Source organism: Rhamphochromis sp. 'chilingali' (assembly GCF_963969265.1).
Source record: "Rhamphochromis sp. 'chilingali' genome assembly, chromosome: 19".
Taxonomy (NCBI): Eukaryota; Metazoa; Chordata; class Actinopteri; order Cichliformes; family Cichlidae; genus Rhamphochromis; species Rhamphochromis sp. 'chilingali'.
The window spans coordinates 31,476,639-31,498,887 of NC_137946.1; the positions used below are offsets into that span (position 1 = coordinate 31,476,639).

At 39.8% G+C, this 22,249-nt stretch overlaps 1 protein-coding gene across 1 annotated transcript in view; it reads left to right on the forward strand.

Moving 5' to 3' along the window:
• Positions 1 to 1,559: 1,559 nt before the first annotated feature.
• Positions 1,560 to 22,249, forward strand: part of sgcd (sarcoglycan, delta (dystrophin-associated glycoprotein)) — a 353,669-nt gene continuing 332,979 nt past the window's right edge. Inside the window, exon 1 of the mRNA XM_080867176.1 lies at positions 1,560 to 1,762. The gene's annotated coding sequence lies outside the window, so the exon portion shown is untranslated. The remainder of the gene's footprint in view (positions 1,763 to 22,249) is intronic.

A 22,249-nucleotide genomic window follows, 5' to 3' on the forward strand; every position in this document is an offset into this window, starting at 1 on the left:
GGTGAGCAGCATGGCTATTTTCCTTTCATCTGCCCGTCGATCCACTCCAACAGCTGCAATATACAGTTTGAACTGCTGTTTGAAAGTCCTCCAACTTGCATCCACGTTTCCAGTCAGTTTCAACGGACTTGGCGGTTTTATTGCATCCATCTTGTTGCGTTGCTTCTTTTTCTTAACCCGACTCCTGGTACCATGTAGAGGAATAAGAACATTACACTAATAACACACAAACTACAGATCCCATAATGCAGCGCTGCAGCCTCCTTGTCGAACGCTCAGCTACCTGGGAACATTCCGGCCTCAATCAAGTCAAACTTCTGTTAGCTAGCCCTCACAATGGTGACGAGAAAAGTTGATTCTGAAAACCGGCGGCGGGAGACTGAATATATGTTTACAAACATTGCTGGTAAACCCATTTCTTATTTGTGGAGCTAATGTGGCTGTAATTAAGGGATTTAATTTAAGAGGCACTACCAGACAAAACATAAACTGAAAAACAGAAATGCAGAAACTACAGAAGGTAGAAGAGCTAAAGAAGAATCTGACGTTTCAGCAGATGTTTTTCACCAGAGCAAAATCACAAAGTGAAGCTGTTGTGAAAGCAAGTTTTAATGTAGCAGAGGAGACAGTCAACTCAGCCCGGTACCACTCTGAAGAGCTGCATGATGAAGCTGTGCGACGTCTTGTGTCCAGACAAAACGCAGATTTTGGCAAATGTGAGCCTGAGCAGAAATACGATTGCTGATCGGGTTTGTGAGATGGCCACTGATAAGTTTAAACTGGCACAAAAAACTCTTGAAGTTCATAAAAAGGTGAAATACCTCGGTCACTTTATTACTGAGCAAATGAATGATGATGATGACATATACAGACAACGATGTAAGCTCTATGTGCAGGCAAATACTATTGCACGCAAATTCAGCTTTTGTTCACTTCCAGTTAAAGTGGCTTTGTTTAAAGCGTATTGCACACCGCTATATACTGCCCCCTTGTGGTCATCCTACAAACAATGTAGCATGCAGAAGCTGCATGTTGCATATAATGATGCGATGAGAATCCTTTGCAGGATACCTAGAAGTGGTAGTGCCAGTCAGATGTTTGTAGCTGTGGGTGTCTGGACTTTTAAAGCACTTTTAAGAAAGTTAATGTTCAGTTTTAGAGAACGACTGGATGGTTCAAGTAACAGTATAATTTTAGCACTTACAGATCCGACAGTGAGTGGTTCCCGTTACTCATCCAGTCTCAGAAAGCACTGGTTAAAGTGTTCGTGTATTTATTGATTTATTTTAAGTAATTGTGTTTTATGTATATTATGGTTTTATATTTTTACAAATGCTTTATATACTTATTTATATACATATATATATTTAATGGTATACCTTGTGTTGTGTGTGTGTGTGGGGGGGGGGGGAGTTGTGTGTGTGTGTTTCTTGTCTTGTTTTTATGGACATGTAGTCTGCCAATAAAGATTGAATTGAATTGAATTAAGAACACAGTTGTGTGAAAGAAGCAAAAACTTTATTGCATACTCTCTTGCTGTGGATGAAAGTACAGACATGATGGACATTGCACAGCTGACCATCTTCATCCGTGGAGTGTAAATATTGGAAATTAAATCGATGCACGGGACAACGACAGGAAAAGACATTTTTTAAAACGTATTTCAAAGTGTAACCGACATGAAACTGCCCTGGGACAACAGATGGAGCGCTGGTGTTGTGCAGGATGTAGGATCTAGTAAAGATGCAGGAGAACTGTACTGGTGAGTTAACAGCAGATCATACACCAGGAAACGCTGTGTGGTAAAGTCCTAAAAATGGAGCATGTAATGATCACCGTAACGCAAACTGTAAATTTTATCTGAGCTAAAAGTTTAAATCACCGTCAATTTCAGTCTTTTATGTGGGAAATCGATTCAGAGTTATCATACAGAGGTCTGTTGGCTGAGTTGGGGAAAAGTTCCCAATAGAGTTTTTGAGCTCAGCGAGGAAACCTGTCAGTTCATGAACATGGCATTTATGATGCGGTGAAGGCGTTTCAAGTGAAGCTGTCACAAATGCACCAGTGCAACCTGCCTCACTTTCCCTGTTGCCAAGTAATGTTGAACAAAGTCAGGGCACTTTGCTCGTCTACATGCGGCTCCAACCTTGTGTGTGCTGTCATTTATTTTTTCTGGGGTTTTGGCAGCATGTTCATATTTCTAACTTGCATAATTTTGACAGGATATATTTTTAGGGAAGGCAAAATATTTAAAGTTAAAGTTTTATTTTTTTCTGGAATAATATTCCTAATATTTATGTTTTAAAAAAAACATTGTTTTAGTGTGTTCAAAAAATGTTTATCTTGTTTGGACCTAAAGTGTGGCTTGAATTTTGGCCCCCCGTGAAACTGAGTTTGATACCCCTGGTTTAGGCGGACGTGTTGGCTATGGTTTGATTATCATTGGGGAAAAGCAGTGCACATTTTCAGAGCTACATTGGCTGTGTACAGAAATTGACAGTATCTTTTTTCCCGTTTACCTCACAGTTGAGTGAAATGGATATATGAAATTGTAAAATTCTAATCCTGATCTAATCCCTTCATGCTAGGCTTGGTTTGCTCCAGACTATCTCAAAAACAGGGGTGGACAGTGTCCCATTTACAGTGTCCAACATTCTAACACAGACTGCAATTATAACCACGGTGCTGCACAAAGAATGTTCTGGCATTCACACCCTTGTTTTTTGTAGAAAAAAAACCCTAATACAGTAGTAGATGATTTTGCAGACATCTGCAGCTGTGTAGTCTTTTTCTGTTTGAGAATCAAAATGAAAGTGAGAGGAGCTTTGCCTTGGTGACACGCTGTAAAGGGGCTTTTTTATGCTTTATCACAATGGGCTCGTATAGAAAGTGGATTATTGCACCTGGGTGCTTGTAATGTCATACTGTCCTCCAGGACCACCAGTACTCAGGAATCCTATAATACCAGCAGCTAAGACCCTAGTGGGACGCTGACAAATCCACAGGCTTACACTGCTGCCTTTGAAGGGATAGAAATCACGACGTCACTGCTGGAGCAAGATTGTCGGTGGGAGCCACTGTACAGGGCTCCAGTAATGCATTTATCCTGGAGCTCACCTGGATTATTACTGCACGCTGCTACTTATTAAAAGTTACACATTAGTTTTGATACTGTGAAAGCTAACTCTGTCTGACACTTGATGCAGGTGAAGAAAAAGCCTGACGACTTAGGTCTTTTTCCCTTTATGTGTTGGAACTTGATAGACATGTCACTTTGTAAGGTTTTGACCTTCATACTCTAGAATTCTTGAACTTTTCTCAGTGCACAGAATACTTTGTTCTTACACCTTCAAGCTGAAATAACGAAATGTAACTTTGTGTCTGCTGAATGACAACATGGTTGGAGTCCATTTGTCAGTTCTGCTTGGGATGATATCTGCGTTGTAGCCATAAGACAAGAGTTTTTTAAGTACCAAGGAGAGGTGTTTCAGTGCTTCCTTTATTGCCTCTTTTAGCAGACAGTACACTGGACCATCCTTTATGAAAGGTATCCCACAATTTAAAGCCACATATCTGGCTTCTCTTGGAAATGACTGAAAAGTGATGCAAACCATTCTGTGCATTACCGCTGTGTTTTCCAGCCTGTGCCATGACTTGGGAGGTTACTGTCATCTGTTTGTATGAAGTTGTCTGCTTTTGTGAAATGACTTGTAAGATGAGTTATGTTTAACTCATTTAAAATGATCAAAATGAATCAATTTTGGATCAGTTTTATTTCAGGGATTTTGACAGCATCAAAAAAATGCACACTGGATCATCTGGAATCTTTTCCCAAGGCCCTTTTGATTTCCCCTTCACATCTTTCCTTGATGGAGATGGGCTGGTTCTTATATAGTGTGTGCTTTCAATATAACATTCACACCCTGATGGATGCATCAGAGAACAACTTGGGGTTCAGAATCTTGCCCAAGGATAGTTTGGCATGCAGACTGGAGCAGCCAGAAATCAGCCTTCCAATAAGTAAATGACCTACTCTACCTCCTGAGCTACAGCCGTGTCAACGGAGATTGAAGAAAAGTGATTAGGAAAAGATGTGGGGGGCGATCGACCCAATCAATGCCACCTTAGGCATACGTGTTCAAGATGTCAGGAACAAGAGTACACAAGTGGAAACACATTTTTAACACATTCCTGTCATTTGTGATATTAAATGCCACTGCAATGTCAGGTGGTGTTAAGAAGTTGTAGTCTTCAATTAATTCTCATCCAAATAGAGCCGTAGATGCTAAAACACACTGCTGAGGCAAAATTACAAATAAAACCTCTTTTAAAAAGCAGTAACAGGATGGCAGAGTAGTGAGTCACAAGTCTGTCTACCAGTGGTAGTTTGTGTCGCATTTTGGGAACAAAATTAATTATTGTTTAGTTCAGTTCTGGTTTTAAGAACGGAGAGCACTGCCCGCTCACGCTATGGCTGCTTGTCTAGTACAAGTTGGGCAAGCTGTAAACCATTCCCTACCTTCTCCTCTATCAGACTCTGAATGCGACCAAATCAAAGCTGCGTTCCAAAACACTTCAAATTAACAGTGACTCTGAATTTAAGTGTTTTCTGAGGCTGTAAATGAAGTTAATAATTAATAACGTCTACTCTTTTGTAATTCTGCTAGCTTCTAGAGAGAAAACACTTGTGTGGCTTAACTTTTCAGATTGTCCATGTGGTAAATATCGTCTGTGGTTTAGGCACCCGACAGATGTATGTGTTGTCCTGAGAAGGAGAACTGGATTGGAAAGTTTCACACATTTCTGTGAGAGCAGGTTGGTTTCTGCTGGTATCTCTCTCTGTGTGCATTGGTGTTTCACTCCAGTGTACCTGAACGGACACTTGGAACGTTATAGCTTAGAGAAGGAACTTCTTGGCAAGCCAGACGACAGCCTTTGTTTATTAGAAACTTTCAAAGAGTTTCAAATTCCCCCAACAGACTGTAGTATGAATTATTACTTTGCTATATTCAGCACTGTGGAGCCATACTGCTGGTATTCACTTGTATTTTTATTTTTCATTTTACAGCTCTATCAGTTCTGCATTAGGATTTAGAGTCGTTTGCCAGGAAGGACTCTTTCTGCAACAGGCGAGAAAATTAGATAGTGGAGAAGGATTTCTTTTTTGACAGTATATCCACTCATTTGCAGGTAAAGCCACACTCCCTCGCCTTTTTTCTTCATTCATTGTCTCCCAAATTTCCCAGAATGTCTCTCTACTTTCCACTTCCCCTCCACAACCACTTAATCTATTTCTCTCTCTATCAGCAGAGCTCTCTGTTCTCTTTCCCTCTAATTTTTGTCAGGAGCTCCACTTGCAACTACTTTTCAATTCAGTGCACACACCCCTTTTGCCCCCTTTACAAATGAATGAGCAGGCCGGAAAAGAGGCAAACAAACGGACAAATAAATACAAGGGAAATGATATAACAAGATGTAATTCATCAACACACAATCAAGAATGGGGGAAAGCAGGCAAAGTCAAACCCAAAGTCAATCTCCAAAAGCTATAAGAAAGCATAAGCTGTAGAGAAAGGGAAGAATTGGACAAAGGGACATTCCCCAGGCACATTTGCATGAATTATGGGACTAAAATTGAGAACGCAACAATTGTTAGTCTCTATTAGATGCTCTCTCTTCTCTCATCATCTTGGGGCAACATGCCGCATAATCACGCACTTCAAGGACAGCAGAGTGTCTTTAGTGAGGCTGGCCGCACTGAGAGAGCATCACCTACTGTGGGTCTGCCTACCCGTGGGTGCTGGCATTAATCTCGATCACTTCTTTCAGCACAAAGACCTTCCCAATGAACTCCAAGCCCACTGGTTTACCGCCCAAACCCCAAATTCCTGCCAGCCCGGCTTCCCGGGGGCTCCATGCCCTTACTTCCCAGCCTGGAGCCTCGGCACTTGGCTGGAGTATCGCATACTCATGGGTGAGGAAGCCAATTGTTGTTGTTGGTGGTGAGGCATGTAATGCTGTTATCACGGCCTCTTAACTTCCTTCAGAGTCCCAAGCTTGCTCTCTAGGCGTGACTTTCAGACAACTTTGAACCACAGCAAAGGAGGGGATGTCTTTGACAGTGGTGGGGATGTTGATGGAATGAAGATGCCATCACAGAGGTGTTGGAATTGCTAGTCATTGCTTTGTGTTTTTATTAGGTGGTGGTCACGCAAGGCCCTCAGTCAGACAAGGCGTGAGGACAGACGGGTGATATTATATTAGCGCTCGAGGCGACTGTTATTCTGCAGCCCTCTCCTGCATCTTTAGGACTCTGTCTCCTGTCCTTCGGGATGCTTTCAGCATCAATTGTGTTCTTTCTTCATATAAAAAATATTATCTGGTGTTTGTATATATTAAGCTTTTTGCAAGCAGCTGTGAGATCTTACATTTCATTGAATTAAAGCACGCTTATGGTCATATAATTATATTTGTGGTGTCCAATAGAGTAGCTGTGTGATTTACAGCTTCAACTAATCTTTGTCTTACACTGACTGCTCAATGCATCATTTGTGTGAAACAAGCTGTTAGGATCATCCTCCAATCCTCGGATTGCATATTTCTTTATTTCTTAGAGTGCCTCTATTATGAATGTGATTGGACCATGTGAGCAGCAGTCATGCATCACCATTGTGGTCCAAACAACACCTTTTTTGTAATACAGAGCCGCACAGTGTGCTTGTGCTTGTTGACCTGCTCATCCCCTTTTTGTGTGCATGTGTGCGTCTATTTAGAGTGTGTAGAAAACTGATATTTTCCACCAATAATCTGTATTCATTTATTATTTTGCTGGATGATCACAACTTCAAAACCTCTTTTTCTTCATTAAAAACATCCATGTCCTCTAGTAATACATGGCAACACAAAAAAGACACATGGAAAGACTGTGTTATCGTCTGCATGTGGCCATGAATCTTAAGATTTATTCTAGAAATTAGCTGCGCAGCATGGTCACAGAATTAAACACAAGCATCCATACGGTACGCATTCTGTGCCTTGGTAGTAAATGGTCTAAGAGTCTAGTGCATGGGGTGTAAAAGATGATGAATGTACACTTGCAGCCTAAAGTCATACAAAAGACAAAAGTACAAAGCACGAAAGGGCAAAGGAAAAAAGATCACATAAAAACTGCCTCGTCACCACCACCACCAACATGAGCACCAGCAGCATCCCCTGCACCATCTGTGTAAGTAATTATTAAAGCACAGCTGGGCTGCTATCACTGAGCAAACATGGCAGAGGCGAGGAAGTTGGTCCAGGTGTGGCAGCCAGGGACACCTGAACCAAACAACACTCGGATGTGCGTTCACTCGAGCTCCAAGGATTCAGCTCTCGTTAATGTTCATGGCTGTGTGTCTTTGCGAGTACTAGCAGTGTGGTGTGGTGCTATTATTGGGGAGAGTCCAGAAATGTTTCCTGTGCAAATGTTTTCTTACAATTCAAACAGAGGAATAATTCATAAATGAGCACCAGGCTGTAGACCAAGCCCAAACAAACACAGAGGAGAGTGTGAGTAGGGTTGTATTAATACCCACTTGTAATGCATTGCAATCCAGGTTCTACATTTTTGAAACGGCAATGTTTGTGTGTTTTGTTGGAGCGAACCGTAATGGAATTTGTTCTCGGCCAGACCTGCCATCCAGCTACTTTTTGTTGGATATCATTGTGGTGCAGAGCCGAATGCAGGAGAGAGCATTATGAATGCAGGAGAGAATTTTAAAAGAGGTGGCAGAAGGTGTTGGCAGGCTGGTGTGGGATGGATTCAACAAAAGACGTATAAACATCAAAGCAGTGTTCATACAAAGAAACACTTTTGTATACTTGGAAAAAAGTCTCAAATGATGAAGAAGACTAAAAAAACTTGCAGGATTTTGGCTTTTAATTGAAGAAAAACACATTTTACTAAGTGAAATGGCTACAGTGCAGTTTATATGCCATTTTCATGAAAAATACTTTTTTTATATAGCTACTCAAAATAATCCATATTAGATCTACTTTACATGACATTGGACAATTTGAGTATATAATAAGAAAAGTAAAATTAGTTTAAGTCAGTTGAAATGTAAACGTTTTGGCAAAGGGGTCATTGTGATTTAACTCTTTCTTTTTAATATCTGTGCTGTGGGCATTTGAATTGTTCATTGAATATAAACAAGCGAGCAGGGCCACCAATAAAATCCACAAGATGACCTTTACAGAGCAGCTGTGTGCAGAGAAACCCAGTAAATCATAAATGACAAAGCCCATCCCCTCCACATTGAGTCTCTGTGGCTTTCTTCTTCTCTGGTATGCAAGAATGCAGAGCTGTGACGATTTTCCCCCAGTGGTGTCGAGCAGAAATTTAGGGTCAGACCAACAATTTTCTTGCTTCCTCTGCAGTATATATTCTGTCCTCTTCTGATTCATCAAGAGCAAATCAATGCATTACTTGTAATACATAAAACAAGAGAAATCTGAATTAACAATTTTGCTTATGGTACTATTGGGTGCTGTGGTACTGGTTGTCAGAGAAGTAGAGATGGACCGATCCGATATTATGTATCAGTATCGGTCCGATATTGACGTAAATTACTGGATCGGATATCGGAGAGAAATAAAAAATGTAATCCGATCCATTAAATATCAAAAAAGCACCTCACAAAACTTGCTACACTCGGCTCATGACCGTAGCACGTCGCAGCAGTGAGCGTCACGTGATAGAGCGGCTGTATTTGGAGCCTCGCTACCAAACCGCCATTTCATCTCCGAGGAAGTGATCCCAGAGAGAAGTAAAGCAAATGTGTACGTTCATCTCTGAATGTTTGTAAAGCATTCCCACGTTAAGCTTAACAACCGATATATGGAGCGACTGCCTCTCTCTCTCCCTCCCTCTCCTGCTGCTACTTTAATCATGAAACTGATCAATGATCAGCTGATCGGCTTTTCTCTCTTGTTTGTTTTTGGCCCACTTTGCACCAGAAAGAGGAAACCAGCGGCTGAACAACAGCAGCACATTTAAGCTTGATAAGATGTTGTTAGAATTTATTTACTTTCTTCACCAGGATCTTTTTCTACGTAGCTGACGCTGGTAACTGTGCAGGGGCGGATCTAGCAAAGTTTAGCCAGGGGGGCCGATAGGGCATTAACAGGGAAAAGGGGGCACAAATAATTTAAAATGTCGAGCTTTTAATAAATAATTATCCGAATCTTACACCCAAAGTTTTAATCTGATGTAAAATGTATAGAAGTCCATTACTGTATATAGTAACTGTTAAGTCTAATATACCCTAGTAAGCTATAGTACTTTTTCCTTTGGGAAGGTACCATCTGTGCAGTCTGCAGTTCTGTAGAAGAAAGATGTTGAATCTATTTAATTATTCTTGAAAAATAATTTATTTCTGTGCATTTTTTTCCCACACACTGCATCAAATTAAAGTTGATTATGTCGATTAAGCATCATGAGGTGGGGTGTGGTTCCCTATTTTTTTTTTTTTTTTTTTTTTGCTGGGAGTTTTAGAGCCCTATTAGTTAGGTTGCTCACTCTTTAAAATACCAGAATAGGGAGGATGGTGTAGGTTAAGTTTATTAGATTGATCGGAGAGATTGATATTGCTGAACTATGAAATATTTTGGGTGCAGTGTATTTTTTGCATAGAATAGCTTTAGTGTTTGTTTTTTTTAACTTGAGTATGAACTTATACAAAAAGCAGTAAGATATTAAAAAAACAGTTTTATTGATTAAAAAACACACTATATCGGATCCATATTGGTATCGGCAGATATTTATGATATCGGTATCGGACATAAAAAAGTGGTATTGTGCCATCTCTACAGAGAAGTAACAATAGCTTGGGTTATGTGGCCCCATCTCTGTGGTCCTGGCCTCTGTAATTTTGAAAGACTATCTGGGCAGCTTACCTCAGAGTAGGGGAAAGATTGTAGGCAGGGAGATGAAAGGATGGAAACTGGGAGACATGTCAGATGTGATGTTGCTGTAACAACTGTGGAGCCACTACTGGCCTCATTATCGCACAAATTTGGTCATCCATCAAGCCTGATGACATTGATAAAGCCCCCCAGGGCAGACATTTTGACTTGTCAAGCAAAGGTGGAACTAATAACAGTGATGGCTGAATTCCATTTGACTATTTAAGATCAGGTGTCCTGTTATTACGCAAGCAGGCAATTAAAAAATGAGAAATTATGTTGCATTTCATCTGCATCGTCTAACAGCTGGACTTAAAGCAATAATGAGTAGTTTGACTAACTTTTTTTTAAACAAAACAATCTAAATAAAATCTTTTGAAATAATGTATATAGAGCAGGGCGATATGACCAAAAATATTTATCATGATGTACATTTGAAAATTTGCGATAACGATATAACTGACGATATAATTGACACTAGACAAAATACTTTACAACTCCACAACTTTATTAGTGCAAAAAACCCCATTAATGTATTTTCACTTAAACAAGCAGCTGTTTATGTGCATTAAAGTTATATAAAAATGTAACAGTGCAAATGCAAATTCCTCGCTGACAGTTTAACCAAAAGGCATTTCCAGTGGAAACTGGCTGACATATCCTCAGCATAACCATGTATAATGTATAATATCCACAAAACTTAAAAAGAGGTTATACACACACAATACGGTAATATTATGTTGAAGCACAGTACGTATCACTCCGCCAGGCTCCTGCCTACGATAGCTGTAATGCTCCAACAATCCATCAAGCGGTGCGGCTTCGTAGCTTAGCAAAGTCGTACTGAAACATTTGACAGATTTTCGAGCGCCGTGTACATAAAATCGTTTCGAGGTCAGTAAACACAACCAGAGTTCATACATAAGGCACACGGGATTATACGGGGCTCTGTCGATTTTCAGAAAAATTAAAGGATTGATTTTAAGTGTGCCGTATTTCCCAAACAACACGGTAATAACGACGGCCCGCTAGCATGCGCTACCAAAAATAGTGCTTTGTTGTGTATCTGACGGACGAAAGCTAAACCAGTTCCACACCACTGAAGTTGGAGCATTTTTACAAACCAATCCTGGTTCATCAGTTTCATTTAACGGTCCGCGTTCGCTCTTCTCATTCTGCGTCGCCGCCATGTGCGTATGGAAACCTAGGCACTGCGCATGCGTGTTTTACCCATATTCTATCGCGATATTTCATTTTCCTATCGTTGCCCAAAATTACACCGGTATTACCGTGAACGGTATGATATAGCCCAGCCCTAAATGTATATATTCATCTCAGAGCCTTGTTGTGGTTGCTCATTACTATGACAATGCATGCTATGAATATGATATATCTCTGTTGAGCATTTTGCCTTTTTTTTTCCTGCCCTTGGTGCGCTTCTGCATTTTCAGCAGAAATCATGGTAACCTCACTCAGTGCTCCTTCTTGCACAACAAAATCACAAAGCAACTAATTTCTATACAGTGTGGATCATTTACTGAGAGCCAGAAATGTTCAGATATTTTAGGAGAGTTGCAGGTCATTGAATTGGAAAACAAAACAAAGCTAAAAGTAGTGAACAAATATAACTTCAAATAAATGATCTCCATCTGAAAAATTTACTGTGCCTCTCCCCATAATTGTCCTGAAGAAATCAAATAATACATAATTACAGCTTTACGTCTGGAATAATAAGTGGACAACAAATCACAATTTTTGAATCGCCATTGACAGAAATTTAACCATAATTTTAACATTATTAAATTATTGCAGGTTCAAACCAAGGACACCTAATCATTTGGCTCTCACTGAATATTTGTGGTTGCTACAGATTGTGTGGCTGTTGACTGGTTTCTTGTTTCTAGGTGTACTTGGTTGTACGGAGGTAAATGGGGCTTCACCACAAACCTCTTTGTGATAGTTTTAATCGCTCTCAGATTTGCGTAGTTGTACTTGGTTTGCATGGAAGATGCCGACTTGTCTGCAAACTAATCGCTCAGTTTTGAAACTGAAGAGTGCAATACAAACTGGAAACCAAGACAATTCATGTTCAAATAAACTTGTACTGTGAAAGCAAACTATCTCCGTTTGCAGTTTATGTCAACCTTTTTCAACAACTTGACAAGTAGAAATGATGTTTGTAGACAAGTCAATGTCCTCTGTGTAAACTTTGGGCGATCACAGGTGGTTTAGTACCCTCTTTCCAGCTGCCATGGAAGACGACAAACTGTGTGCAACACTTGCCAACTGCCAGCACTACTATGAAACTGGAGTAAAACTGTGAAAAGTGCCACAAAAACTGGAAACAGAGTTTGTTTAAAGTAAAATGTTTTTCTTTGAAACGTTTTGGTTCAAGCAGTAAGGCATAGAGATGGCACGATACCACTTTTTTATGTCCGATACCGATACCGATATCATAAATTTGGATATCTGCCGATACCGATATGAATCTGATATAGTGTTTTTTAATCAACAAAACTGTTTTTTTAAATATCTTGCTGCATTTTGTGTAAGTTCATACTCAAGTTTAAAACAACAACTACACTAAAGCTATTCTGTTATACCTGTATGCAAAAAAAAAAAATTTCATAGTTCAGCAATACTGATCAATCTAATAAACTTAAACCTACACCATCCTCCCTATTCTGGTATTTTAAAGAGTACTTAGTGTAAATATTAAGCAACCTAACTAATAGGGTTCCAACTCCCAGCAACAACAAAAATAAATAAATAAAAAATAGGGAACCACCCCTCACGCTCCACCTCATGATGCTTAATCGACGTAATCAACCTTAATTTGATGCAGTGTGGGAAAAAAAAATGCACAGAAATCAATTATTTTTCAAGAAATATTAAATAGATTCAACATCTTTCTTCAACAAAATTGCAGACTGCACAGATGGTACCTTTCCAAAGGAAAAAGTACTATAGCTTACTAGGGTATATATATATTAGACTTAATAGTTACTATATACAGTAATTGACTTCTACTCATTTTACATCAAATTAAAACTTTGGGTGTCAGATAATTATTTATTAAAAGCTAGACATTTTAAATGAGAATAAGAAAGAAAAGTATGTCTTTGTGCCCCCTTTTCCCTGTTCATGCCCTATCGGCCCCCCTGGCTAAACTTTGCTAGATCCGCCCCTGCACAGTTACCAGCCGTCAGCTACGTAGAAAAAGATCCTCGAGTAGAAAGTAATATTAAATAAATTCTAACAACAGCTTATCAAGCTTAAACGTGCTGCTGTTGTTCAGCCGCTGGTTTCCTCTTTCTGGTGCAAAGTGGGCCAAAAGCAAACTAGAGACACGGACTCGCGACAGAAAAGCCGATCAGCTGATCGTTAAGCAGTTTCATGATTGAAGTAGCAGCAAGAAGAGGCAGTCGCTCCATATATCGTTTGTTAACACTGGGATTTCCAGGCTTCTACCGTTCTACCTTTAAAAGCCGGAGAGCAGTCAAATGCTGGAAGTGGAAGCTAAATTGGCTAGTCATTCATATGTATATTAGGTCGTTACCTAGGAATTCTGGAGGGAGGGGAGTGGGGGTGAGTGATTGAGGGGGTGGGGGAGTGGAGTGTTTCAGTTTGCCATCTTAGGGAGAAATCAACACATGTCCTTTGTATGTCCTTTGTTGCTGACATTTATTGATGAAAACAGTACAAAAAACCAACCATTTGTACACATATTTACAAATAATGATAAAAAGTGAGTGAGTACATTTCAACATTTTCAGCAATCACTCACAATCCTGGCACTGCCACGGTATCTGTCGTCTGCATTTACCACATGTGTACCTGTAGCAGTGAACACATCGCACAGTGGCCTGATTTTTTTTGCATCTGTGTTTGACCTGACACGTGGCCCTTTTTCCAGGGCTCGGTGTGGAGTGGCATACCTGAGTGGTGAATTCATTGCGATCTGTCTGTCTAGTGGATTGAGGAATTTCCCTGCGAATCTTGTTGACTGTGCCGAGGATGGTGGTTTTCCGTCCAAGAAGTTTTTGCGCAAGTGAAAGCGATGTGAAGAAATTGTCCGTGGTAACATTTCTGCCCTTGTCTAGGAATGGTTCCATCAGCCTCATTACTACATTTTCAGAAAGTCTCTCCCCAGTGGGACGATTGGGGTCCTTGCCAAGATATGGGAAGACATTGCAAATGTACTTGGATTTTAGGTCGCAGGCCACCCAAAACTTGATCCCAAACTTGTCCGGTTTACTTGCAATATACTGCAGGAAACAGCACCGAGTCTTTGATGGGAAAAGCTGTTCATCAACGGTGATATGTAGACCAGGGTTGTAGCACGTGATGCAGTTGGTGACAAATGATCCCCACACACTGGAAATTGCAGCGAACTTATCAGTCTTTGCTCGATCACTGCGGGTGGACTTGTCATCAAAGCGTAGGTGTTGCATGATGTCTTGGAAGCGGTTTCGTGCCATAGTTCCAATTATCTGTGGGTTTCCCAGGTTTGCTGACCAGCAGTCATTTACCGATGGAACCCTGTAAACCCCCCGCAAGATGACAATTGCAATAAATGCCATTAGTTCAGGGAGGTCCATGAACCAATGAACATGCTCCGTTTGCTGTGCATGTTGAATAGTCCATTCTTGAATGCTATGAAGCATGTCAAGAGTGATGAAACACAGGAAGCTCTGAAGGCGACTCGAGATACTTCTCCTGGCCTTAGCCGTTGGCTCTCCATCTGCAGCGTACGCTTCTATTGGGGTGAAAGGTAGTGTAAATGACTGCTGGTCAGCAAACCTGGGAAACCCACAGATAATTGGAACTACAGGGAGTGCAGAATTATTAGGCAAGTTGTATTTCTGAGGAATAATTTTATTATTGAACAACAACCATGTTCTCAATGAACCCAAAAAACTCATTAATATCAAAGCTGAATGTTTTTGGAAGCAGTTTTTAGTTTGTTTTTAGTTTTAGCTATTTTAGGGGGATATCTGTGTGTGCACACAGGTACACATGTGGTAAATGCAGACGACAGATACCGTGGCAGTGCCAGGATTGTGAGTGATTGCTGAAAATGTCGAAATGTACTCACTCACTTTTTATCATTATTTGTAAATATGTGTACAAATGGTTGGTTTTTTGTACTGTTTTCATCAATAAATGTCAGCAACAAAGGACATACAAAGGACATGTGTTGATTTCTCCCTAAGATGGCAAACTGAAACACTCCACTCCCCCACCCCCTCAAGCACTCACCCCCACTCCCCTCCCTCCAGAATTCCTAGGTAACGACCTAATATACATATGAATGACTCCAGCGGGGGTCTAAGGTAGAAAACCAAAATGACTGCTCTCCGGGGGTCTAATTAAGCTTAACGCAGGAATGCTTTACAAACATTCAGAGATTGACTTACACACTTGCTTTACTTCTCTCGGGGATAACTTTGTCGGAGATGAAATGCCGGGTTGCTAGCGAAGCTCCACATGCTATCCAGACCACCGACAGGTCCCGCATGCCACAGCCGCTCTATCACGTGATGCATACTGCTCCGACGTGCTAACGTTCTGAGGTGAGTTACGGCGCGTTGCAAGTTTTGTGAGGTGCTTTCGTGATATTTAATGGATCGGATTACATTTTTTATTTTTCTCCGATATCCGATCCAGTAATTTAGGTCAGTATCGGACCGATACCGATACGTAATATCGGATCGGTCCATCTCTAGTAAGGCACAGGTCATTATCGTAAATGCAAACTACGGTTGACCAGGGACATTTGCTAGCAACTAAAACAATCACCCTTGTGTTCACATAAGGGTCTTTTCTGTCTGCCTGTCTGGGGTTTTAGCAAAGTAACAAAAAACTATGTTTCTGTCAAAGCTGCAGGTGTCTCAGAGCATATGCTGCTGGTTCAGTGCTGTGTGCATCAGGTTTAAGCAGTCGTGAGAATTGTCAAAAATGGATGGCATCATCATGACCTATTGCAAAAGAAAAAAGGTCCTGCTAACAGACACGGATAAAGAAAAACTATTTGGTAACCTACAATTGCCAACACCAATTAAGACTTTGTGTGTATCTCTGAGACACCAGAGATATCTGAAAAAATTGAGGTATTTGGTGGTTATGTGAACTTGAAGTCCTCATACCATGAATAACCCAAAGAAAAAATGAATAGTCTGTCTTTACAACCCAACTTGAATCACACTGAGCAAATCCTCCAGACATATTCTCTTTAAAGTAGGTAAAAAATAATATTGCAACATTAATAAAAGCACTAAATGATAGAGTGCGCTCTATGCATCCAAAACGTGAAGATCGTGTGAGCTTCTTCAGAGAGAACATTCATTTCTTCCTAAGAGACCAGCATCATGGAAAAAAAAAACCTCTTTAAGGCGGTAACATGCTCAGATGTGATGGGAGAGTCATGTTGGCTGCGAGCGTTTAGGCTCAGCAGGGAGACAGAGGCTCCAGTGTAACGAGAGAGAGGCCTTTCTGTGCTGTGACTCAGATGAACACAGCAGTTGTTGGGGAAAAGGTCAGGGGATTTTGTTGATATTCTGCAGCCGTGTGCTTTTTGGCAGGACACTTGACGGTGCAGCGGGCACTCGAGCGTGAAATGATGTTGCTTCCTCCGGCCAGGAGGCGACGGCTCCCTTGCCACACAGCATATGCAGGACGCCATAAATCCTACAGTGTAAATAAAGACCTGCTTCGCTCCACCACGTCTCACTCCTTCTGTGTCCCTTTTTAAAGAAAAAAAGAAAAAGTCTGGCTTTTCCCCATTTTCATTCTTCCTCGCTTTCATTTTTCTTTTTTGTGTTTACCCCTCACTATCTCTTTCTGGCTTTACTTTTACCTTTTGCCCCCATTTTCACCAGTGATGGAGTGGTAAACAAAAAGGTGGTTGATCTATAACCTAACTGTGATCCTTTTTTCAAAACTGTGCATCCACCAGAGATTTTAGGAAAACACTGATATAGTATTATTTGTAACTTCTATCTGTCTGTATTTTTTTTTACTCTTCTTGTTTTTCTTTATAAGTTATTACATGAAACACGGTCTTCATTTTCATCTGACTTTGCAGCAGTCAAATGCAGCTCCTGGCAGTTTATTAAGGAAACAAAAGGGGACGTAAATCTCATTTCGCCACAGTTTGACTTTATTAACTTCTCAGCAGGCACTGACAGAGGTTTATCCTATGACAGATGTTTTGAATGCTGCTTTAAGTGTTGGAACGCTACCCCCCGTCCTCAATGCATACACAACCAAACATGTGTTCTGTAATTACAGGCTGCCAAGCCTATACAGCTTTCAGGCCTACAAGGTATTTTGCTGTCACTTAAAAATGTCTTTATAGCCGACTATACTTCCTTCTGTGTCACACTAAAAGAGAAAATAAATATGTAGCAATACATTTAACTTGTAAAAGAAGGCAGTGCATTGTGCACTCTGTCACCTTTTTGTCATAACAACTTAAGTTAGGTGCAGAAACACTTATTCATAGTGGCGATGCTCTCAGAAAATAAAGTGCGTTCTTGTACCTGAAGGGGTAGCGCAGTTTGTCACTCTGGCAGTATCATTTAAGGTATTGCCATTTTACCATTGATTTGGGCCAACTTTTTTTGTACTGTTACAGAAGGTCTGGACTGGGTCTGGTAAATGGGCTGGTTCTTATATCGCACTTTTCTACTCTACCTGACTAACTAGTGAGCTACCAGCCACACACATTAATGGCAGCCTTCCTTTAATGATCTGTGCACTTGTCAAATTGCTACATTTTTACACTGGTAGCCAGAAAAATAGAGCTCAGGGATCTGTTACATTTGAGCTAGAACAACCATAAAAACATGTAAAAATTGTACGTAAGATTGGACTTTAAATAAAAAGATAATTTCCATAATTTAGCCTATAACTGCAGTTAGCCACCTAGTGTAAGATCATGAAGTCTATTCTGATAAATCACTTCATAGATCAATTAAAACCATTCATAAGAGCTAAAGCTGGCCAACTCCCGCTACATTTGAAGAGAGGGGAAAAGAAAGTTGCTTGGCCAGGTCAACATTTCCTTTCCCAGCCACGAAAGATGTAGATCCCAAGAGGAAGTAGTAATTCCAACCAAAGTCACAAAGTTCCCCCAGAGTTTTTTTCACCAACAGGACAGAATGAGCAGGAAAAAAATGCCTTATGAATCCAGCTTTTAGATCCCTACTGCTGCCTGTTCAAATAAATTAGACCTTTCTTCTAATAAACTTGCTTTATGAGTTTGCTAAAGGTATCAAGATCAATTAGCCCCTTATTTACGTTATTAAGCTTCACTTCAAATCCTTTTAAGACCTTTATGTTTGACAAGGAGAAAACCTGGTGCTGACGGTGAACTTTCTGTCTTCAGACAAAAAAAGACTTTAGAAGTTTTAACCACAAAGATGGTGGCAAACATCGGACTTCAGCTGTGTTGCCAACTCGTGATATGAACTTTAATTCATATTATTTGTTATGCACCATATGCTTTACCAGATCACATCATATTCTGTTTGTGGATGGGTAATGCAGAAACTCTGTTTTGCTGCCCTTGGCCTGTTTGCAGTGCAGTTTGCAAGTGACCGAGGCAGACGTTGGTCTTTTTCCAGAGGGGTGGAATTAGCATTTCAGGCAAAGATTATTTGTCAAGGCCTTTGTATCTAGTTCCTGTTTCTTAATATCATTTCCATATCTTAACATTTAGGTAACCTTGAGACTTGCTTTGACATTAAAATGGAATCTTTTGTTGTGCTTGAGAGAGCTCATTACCTCGTTACCTAAATTAATAAAGGACGGCTCTAACATAGTAAACAGCTGTTTAAATAGTTCACAGTATGCAGCTATGACATATTGGGAATTTTCACTTTTTAAAGACAGCTTTAATTTTGGTGGACTTTTGACTTTTTTTTTTCTCCTAAAGAGTCGATAGCTACTTTTAGAACCAACTTTGAATGTCATTCAGGAGTCTGCTCTGAAATGCTGGATCCTCCTGGGAAAGCTGTGTTCAGGAAATATAGAGTAAAATAACACTGTGTGAATGTTTTTTTTTTTCTTCAAAGCAGCTCACAAATACACTGACTACTCTTCAGTGTATAAACAGAAGTTTTGAAAAATCTAACCTTCGTTTGTACCTCGATTCAACCTTTGAACAAGGCATCGCTTTTCCTTTTAAAATAGGACAACATCGAGTGTAAGCCTAATTGGATTCAAGGTGAAGCTCAGTAGCAATAATAATAATTTCTGAGGAGACACAGGTATTCACCAAATCTTTCTTTTTTCTAGCTTGAGGAAAATAAATCACCCTTATTAAATTATTAATTGATTCAAAATATTAAAATGATTCAGTACAAGGTTATTAACCCATTAATGACCTTGTACTGAAAATATGCACCTAACTCAAGAGTTAAAGCGGTGTTGTCTGCACATAACAAAAAAAAAATAGTTAACCAGTATCTTAAGGCACATTTTTCAGAAGCCTGTCACAAAAGCACACCATTTGTGGCCATTTTTTAATTGAATTTACAAAAAATGCTAAAGATCACACAGTTTGAGAGAACAAAAATAATAATTTTTGCATAAAAAGGCGATTCCCAACAAGCTGTTATCCAAAAACGTCAGAAAAAGAAACAATGACCTCACACGGGGCCTGGGAGTTGTAACATCCATTCAGTTGTTCCATCTACGAGAATTTTACACACCAAAACTAAAGCACAGATTTCTTGGACTACACAACAGTGCACATCATTTGTCTAATAACTCTATTAAAAATGCTTTAAAAGAGCAACATCATCACAAACATGGTTGGGAGATTTATTTGAGTTATGAATCATGAATCCAAAACAAACAGCTAACTGCTGGCAGGCAAAATTATGAACGGGGGAAACTACCAGTGAAGACCAAACTTATTTTTACAAGGCTGTAAAAAATATTTCCTATGTGTGATTTACTTCCATGTCATAGAGGCCCTCAAGTGGCTACTCCAGGAATTCCCGTTGTTGTCGTCACTTTTCAACAAGTTACTTCTTTGTTGAACATTTACATGCAAGACAAGCACAATGCATTTTGAAATCAGTGCACTTATTTCAACATACATAAGTGTGGAAATCAAAACATCTACACTTTAAAAAGAACATAAATGGGCCAAATTAAAAGTGTGGGTGCTTTATCGGTTTTACAGATCCCATTACCTGCTAAAAGCACTAATTAAGTATGTTGCAGATCATCATATTTGTGTTATGAAGGTGGCCCAAGGTGCATTTGATTATAGAAAATAGCTACATTTAAAAATGGGATTTTGCTCATCAGTGACTCGCAAACTTAAGAGATTATTTTCATTATTTATATATCTCATCCATTAACATACTTTGGAGGCTTGGTACTGGAGCTGTAAATGGCTGCCTGATATCAGAGCTAAAGTCCCTGAACCAGTCATGGCTGTTAATAACATGAACATGGGTCCACTGGTGATTAACATTAGAAAGAGAGAACAAATTCAAGTGGTGGCCTCACTGGAGGGAAACAATTCACAGCTCTCCACTGAGTTTGTATTTTGTGAAGGTGCCTCCGTGTATAACTGGAAAAAGCTGCAGTTTGGTTGGGGTGTGCTACCAGTAGTTTAAAGAATATGTTAAAAAGTAACCAATTAAAAAAACAACAAAATAAAACCTGAAGGAGATGAAGGTGTAAACCATTTCTTAACAGTAAAATAAATCTGGGATCTTGACACTCAGTATGTTTACATGTGCAACTAGCATTTTGTCACTGCTGTCCAACGTTGAAATATCAGTTTAAGGCTACTACATTAGTCTATACCTTAGGATCTGTGACTTGTATTACAGTGGAGTGTGGTTATTTCAGAAATCTATGAATAATGTTACTTGGAAAATAGGATGCTGAAATAATTCTGTTGTGCAGTCATTCTCCAGCTGTGGGGCAAACAGTCACTGCATGTGGGGCCAAGGGGAAAATATGGAGTTAAACTAGGTTAAATGAATATGATTTAAGTGTTTGCTGAAGCTTTTGTGTGAGTCATTTTTTGAGCTGAACTCGGATTCTTTATTATTTTTAATTACTGATTAAAATTGTGTGGCACATGGAATAATATATAATGCTTCTGAAGCAGGGTATACCATAAAGCTTTAACAAACACCACTTTGGTAAAACCTGATATTTTTATTCAAATTCAAGCTGTTCTGTCTGTTCTGTTGCTGAATATTTTCTCTGTGGTTCACTTTCTCTTTGTCTTTATATGAATTACATCTTGACTTCATCTTTGATCTATAACAACCATGTGTGGTGACTTTTTTAGAAAAACAGAGTATGAAGTGCTTGTTTTATACACTCTGTAAAATCATGTTTGGAGTGGCTGTCCTGCAAAGACCACATATTACTAAAAATCTGTTGTGCCTGAGCTCAGAAATATAGGACTACACCTTGCCTTGAAAAAGGTATATTAACTAAAAAAATCACAGGTGAATTAAACAGCTTTGAGCATTTATTGTGGTTAACAGTGAATATCTACACTGATAAGAAGTACACTGTTTCAAAATTCATGAAGAATAAAGGTGGTGTCTTAGCAAAACAGATGGTTACATTTTGTACACTTGGTTAATCAAGTGATTTCTCAGAGATGCTAATCATGACTGGTTGTTTGTTTTATTAAATTGGACATGGCAGGAGTTAACCTCTCCCTCATTAGTCAAAACTTTTACTATACTTACTAATTAAAGCATTAATTACTAACGTGCTAACTGTGCCATTAAAAGTTGGGTATATCACACATGCTGTCAGAAATTAAGAAGAGAAAACTCATCTGTTACACAATAATAATGCACACAAAGTGCAGATGCTGTCTGATCCAAGAGCAGTCAAAGCAGGCACTGCGGCAACTTACCTGTCATGCTAATCTCCCATCAGTCTCTTGTCAGGGACCAGAGGTTTATCCACTATATGCATGCACCACCAGCTGCAAGCTGATGGCCTTCTAGCTTAGCATGCTCCAGGCATTGTTAACAGGAGACACCCATAAAAACAGCTACCTCACACCGATTTCAGTGGCTTCATTGTTGAGCTGAGTTAATCCTGCTTCCAGAGGCAAGAACTATGGCCAGGAGATGGCAGTAATGGATGGAGTGAGCAGGCATGAGTGAAGCTTTATGCCAAAACACTTTCTGAGCTAAAAGGAGAGAAACTGCTTTGACTTTCTGTGTTCAGTTGATGTGTCTTTTTATATTTCAGTGGATAAGCACTGCTTGCCTTGCTTGTCCTGACAAGCGCTACTGAT